Source organism: Somniosus microcephalus, unplaced genomic scaffold (assembly GCF_052327205.1).
Source record: "Somniosus microcephalus isolate GS21.2 unplaced genomic scaffold, FLI_Smic_1.0 unresolved_chr2, whole genome shotgun sequence".
Lineage (NCBI taxonomy): Eukaryota > Metazoa > Chordata > Chondrichthyes > Squaliformes > Somniosidae > Somniosus > Somniosus microcephalus.
This window is the reverse complement of record NW_028225180.1, coordinates 67,774,787-67,780,571: the sequence shown is the minus strand read 5'-3', so window position 1 is coordinate 67,780,571 and position 5,785 is coordinate 67,774,787. Positions and strand designations below refer to the sequence as shown.

The 5,785-nt window shown below is 43.0% G+C and overlaps 1 pseudogene; it reads left to right on the top strand.

The window, feature by feature from the left end:
• The first annotated feature begins 2,244 nt into the window (after positions 1–2,244).
• On the top strand, positions 2,245–3,106 carry LOC147092784 (uncharacterized; annotated as a pseudogene).
• Positions 3,107–5,785: the final 2,679 nt, after the last annotated feature.

Genomic DNA, 5,785 nt, shown 5'->3' with positions numbered 1-5,785 from the left:
TATTCTCCGAAGTAATTTGAGACCTCAAGAGCCTAAGGCAGAGTCCAGGAGGGATGTTCTATTCAGCGTCCAGGGACCATGTGCAGGGCACATTCCATCTGGGATTACTTTCCGTACAACTTTCCCACTGTGGGCCCGGGTGCACTGAAGCGGAAAATCGCCCCTTGTTTGTTAAGTGACTGTAACTAACGCCACTTATAATGTAACATGTTTTTCTGACCGGGGCACCGATTGTTCTATAAATGAGGAGTACTTACCGATCTCAGATACACACCAGTCCGAACCGTAAAGCTGGACAGATTTCGCACAGTTTTTTAAAAATGGAACTGCCAACAATTCTACAGATAAAGCAAATTTACTACCCCATTCTCGCAACTTTTGGGGCTCCGGGTAAGTAAATGTATCCTGTTGTCTAAAAGCTGTTGACTATCACCTGACGAAGGAGCAGCGCTCCGAAAGCTTGTGATTTCAAATAAAGCTGTTGGACTATAACCTGGTGTTGTGTGACTTCTTACGACGATCTCAGAGTTAATGTTACAGATTCCGAGAATGTCCTCCTTGTAGAGTCAGTGATCCACTGGGATCAGTCGGTGAATATCAGCGGGAAACCTATCAGTCCGCGCGGCCGCTGAGGCGCTGTTCTGGTCGCTCAACCTTCCTCCCTATACTGAGGGAGGGCGAGGCTGATTCTCCGGCCCCTCAAACAGTACATAGATCATTAAAGAATGTGTTGCTTAGACTCCATCGTATTAATTTAATCTGTACTGTTGTTTCCTGTCTACTTTAAGTTGATAATCTCTTGTACTGAAGCCACTTCAACCCATTAGAGGACTGTGAAAGTTATTTTGAGCAATAATACCGCTCAGGGAGCTGCTCCCTTCCCCTCGGCTGCAAAGAACCTTCGCGGCTCCACCAGCTCCCGCTTTGTTACCGAGCAGCTCCCTCGGGGCCATTAGAAATAGAAAAAGCGCAGAATATCGACCTAAATCCAATGATTGTGTCACATCTGAATGTATTATTTGATTCATATCTTTCCAGTAATTGATTGTAAATTATATTGAATACCGCTGACATCTGATGCCGCTGCCGAGAACCCCCTGCCAATTAAACCGATGAGATTAAATGTAAATTCCATCGATTAATCCCTGGGGCCGCTGTAGTAACTCATCAAATTGGCTCGGTGCACCACATGGTCCCAGCCTCATGGCGGGATGTTTTCAGCGCTCCACACTGCAGTGGAATGTGTGTTTGGATGTATGTAAGGCAATCCGATTCTTTATTGTCTCTGAATATGAACAAGTTATAGAACCATCCAAGGTTGCCCTTTAAGGGAATTTATTCTGCATCTGTACCGTTCTGCAAGGTATTGCGGCTTGAACTGGACCGCAACGTTAAAATGTGTTTTTTTAAATTACCTTCGGGATGTGGGCGACGGTGGCAAGGCCAGCATTTATTGCCTATCCCTAGTTGCCCTTGAGAAAGTGGTGCTGAGCCGCCTTCTTGAACCGCTGCAGTCCATTTGGCGAAGGTACTCTCACAGTGCTGTTAGATAGGCAGTTCCAGGATTTTGACGCAGTGACACTGAAGGATCGGCGATATAGTGAATGGAGCCTCAATGGATTTCAAACATAAAGTTTCAATATGAAACGTTAACTTTGTTTCCCTCTCCAATGATGCTGGTTATCCTGCTGAGTATTTACAGCATTTTCTGTTTTTGTGCATGAAAGTAGTGTCAATGGCGATAGCGATGGAGATTCAGTCGGAATAGATGGAATATGAACGGCTGATCCGAGGTCACCCGCTTCACATTATCGCCCAAAGTCAAAATTCCCCTCCGTTGAGCCATAAGTGCCTGGCTGTAGTTGGTGTTGTGGTCGCTATCCGTTACCATTGCCGATACTGAATATGAGCGACCTTCCCAGCACCAACCTCCACCCACCGCCTTGAGATAGTCTGACTGAAGTGTGCTGGAATGCCAGCGCATTTTCAGTCCCTCGATATTGTGTGTTTAATTATTACTTTCGTTTGAAAAATATATTGTCAACACTCGCCTATATTATGAAAAGAATCCGTGTGCATAACCTTCAGTAGGAACACATTGGTTCATCTCCTCACAATAGGCTGTGAGATTTATCCGAGTGTCCCATTTATTTACTGTTGTCCCTTTTTCTTACAGCCAACCTGTTGACAATAGTGATTCTCTCCAGAGGAAAATGCGGCCTTTCCAAATGTATCTCTCTCTACATGGTGGCCATGGCAACAGCAGATCTACTGGTCATGATCATCAATGTAATCTTATATAACATATTGAGTCATCACTTCCCATATCCATTCCTGTCCTACACTGCCGTTTGTAAGTTCATGATGTACATGTCTTGTACCAACCTGGATATGTCAGTGTGGTTTACCGTCTCCTTCACATTTGATCGATTTGTAGCTATATGTTGTCAGAAGTTTAAAAAAAGGGTATTGCACCGTGAGAACTGCGGCCGCGGTTATAACAATGGTCTCTGTCCTGGTTTATTTAGAGAACATCCGCTATTTGTTTGCATATGAACACAAACAAATAATCAACAATGTTCCCTTGGGTTTCCGCCCCAGTGTGACATTTTATTCATCGTCTGCAGGTGTAGCCTACTTCCGCTTACAAAACATTTTAAACCCATATCTTCCTTTTCTTTTGATAGCACTGTTTAATACTTTGACAGTGAGACGTATTTTAGTGGCCAGCAGAGCCCGCAGGGGACTCCGGGGTCACAGCAGTGAGAATCAGAGCGATCCAGAGTTGGAGATTCGAAGGAAATCCATCATTTTACTGTTAACTGTATCGGGCAGTTTTGTTTTGTTGTGGCTGACATCTGCCGTGAATTTTGTATTTAACTCCCTGGCCATGCATCACGGACCCAATTATACATCTCCTGCATTCATCGCCACTCTAACCGGATATATGCTCATGTATTTGAGTTCCTGTACAAACACGTGTATTTATGCAGCTACACAAACTAAATTCAGGGAAGAGCTGAAGAAGGTGCTGAAATCTCCTTGGGCATTGATTTTGATATTGGTTAAAAAAATGAAAAGTCAAACTAAAGCTTCCTTTAACTAGAGTAAAATAACAGCCCGTGCTCCATTTTAGAATGGCCATCTTACTGTTAAGACGAAAGCCGATTGTTGCTGTGAAAATGAACAGGAATCAGAAAAACTTTCTTCCTTTTTGTGCCGTGTGTTTTGTGTTTGCTGCTTTCCCTGGGTCAGCCGTGGTTCAGCTGGTAGCAACCTTGTGAGAAGCTTGTGGCTTCAAGTCCCACTCCAGAGACTCAATAAGCTACCAGAATCTAGGCTGACACTCCAGTGCAGGGCTGAGGGAGTGCTGCACTGTCGGAGGTGCCCTCTTTCGAATTAGACGTTAAACTGTGGCTTCGTCTGCCCTCTCAGGTGGACGTAAAATATCCTTTGCACTACTTCAAAGAGGAGCAGGGAGTTATTCCGGGTGTCCCAGCCAATATTCATCCCTCAATAAACATCATAAAAAACAGATTATCTGGTCATTATTTCATTGCTGTTTGTGGGAGCTTGCTGTGCGTGAATTGGCTGTCGTCTCTCTTACATTAGAACAGTGATTGCACCTCAAAAAGTACTTCATTGGCTGTAAAGGGCCGGTGGTCGTGACAGGAGCTATATAAATACAAATCGTTCCTTTTCTTTCTTTTACCCCGGGTGAATATAATCATTTCCTGCTAATCAGAATATCCTAAAGACTGCTAATATTATACTGTATTGGTTTATCTTTCTATTGTAGCAATGTTAACCGTTAACCTTTCCCTGTTAAGCACGGAAGTACAAGTCTGTTTAAATTACCACTGTGCTGTTGGGCGAGGGCTGACCCTGCAACAATGGTCAGTTTCATGATGAAGCAATAAACGATTTATTTAAACTCATGATATTACAAACAGATTCAGGGAACTTTAATCATTTGGTAACAGTTTGGGAAGAGAATTAGTTCTCCAAAGGAAAACATCTGGACATCCATCACCATTTTCAATTAGTACAATAGATACAGAAACAGACAGTCTCACTGTTAAAGGTTCACTTGGTACAATTGCAATTATATGGACCAAGAGTGAAACTATCGATCAGATAAAGGAATTAAAATATCTTTACGTGGAGTTTTATTTTAAATTTGATATAATAACGTAATGCAGGATTGTGAGGATTGTCAAGTACAGGGAGGGAGAAAAATGTATAAAAATCTATTCGGTTTGTAAAGGCCTAAGATACTGAGCTCAGGACTGTGACATGTTTGGGTATCCACACCGACCATCATCAGGTGTGGTTCTAATTCCTACCTTTTAATTGTGTGTTTAAGCACTATTGCATGTATTATGTACTTAGTAAACCTATGGCACCTCAATCCAATGTTCAAGAGCATTATTGAAAAGCTTATGCTGACAATAGCCTTTGTAATTTAATTGTGAATGGGCATTAGTTACTAACTGTGATTAAGAGCCCATTTTACCCAGATGTTCTCCTAAACCACAAACCTCTTGGTTGCAGGGCCGCGTGGAGCCCGGGCTCTGCCAATCCGGCTGGCATCAAGCTTCTGGGGGAAGTGGTGAACAGTTGCGGGCGGTTTAGTGTAAGAGCCACATCCTCATTTACCTGGATGCGGACACCAGTATTTAAGGCCCGGGTCAGGCAGCCGGCAGACGTTTTAGTTCAATCAGTCAGCGATGTTCTGCACCCAGCTACAATCCCGAGAAGGCGGACTGCGATCAACCACATCATCCAAACTCCACAGATAAAATAGAAAGCAAAGGCATTAATAATTAACCATTACATTACCGGGTCACATTCAACCTGACGTGGTTGTGATTCCCCATCCCCTGATTCTAATTAAGCAGTTGTTGTAATCCCTTGTGATTCTTTATTCCTAATTAAACATTTACTGTGTTTCCCTGACATTCCCGTCTCCTCTATTTCTAATTGAACAGTTGCTGCCTTCCCCTGTCCACTACTTCTAAATGAAATGTTATTGTGTTCCACTGGTCCCTATTTCTAATATCAGTTGCCGTATTTCACTGACCTGAATTCCTAATTAAGCCATTACTGTGTTCCACTAAAGTCCATTTATTTATTTTTCTAATTAACAGTTCGTTGTTTCCACTTAATTTTCCTGTTCTCCATTTCTAATTAAACATTTACAGTATTCCCCAAAATTTCCCTTCATTCTATTTTAAATTTTGCTTCTCGTGTTCTGCTCAATTCCACTGTCTCTAGTTTTAATTCTAAAGATTAGGAGGAAACCTGTTCCATAGATAGACCATCGCTCATTGAAATAACGGTCCCAGAAATCCATTTTGAATTTACCCCCATCATTCTCAGGCCATGTCCTCTGGTTTTATATTTCTGTACCAGGTGAAACAGCTCGTCATGGTCCACATTACCTAGTGGATAAAGAGCAGTGTCTCGCACATATTGGCCCAGTAATTCCTCTCTGAATGCGTGAGTACGGTCGGGGTACTCACGCGTCTGGCCGGAGGAAATGCCCATGTTCAGCATGCACAGCGCATGCGGGGAAAACCGGCATTTCCAGTCCTCTGAACGAAGGGGTTCAGAGGCACAGCGCATGCGACTGCACAGGCAGCGCGTGCGCAGTGAAATTCCTTTTTATTTTCAGAGTTGCCCGAGTGTAAAGGCCTCCGGTTTTTACGCGTGGAAAAACCAGACGTAAGTACTTAGTTTTACAGGTAAGTGGGATTTTAGTACAATTTAGAATTTTTTTTCC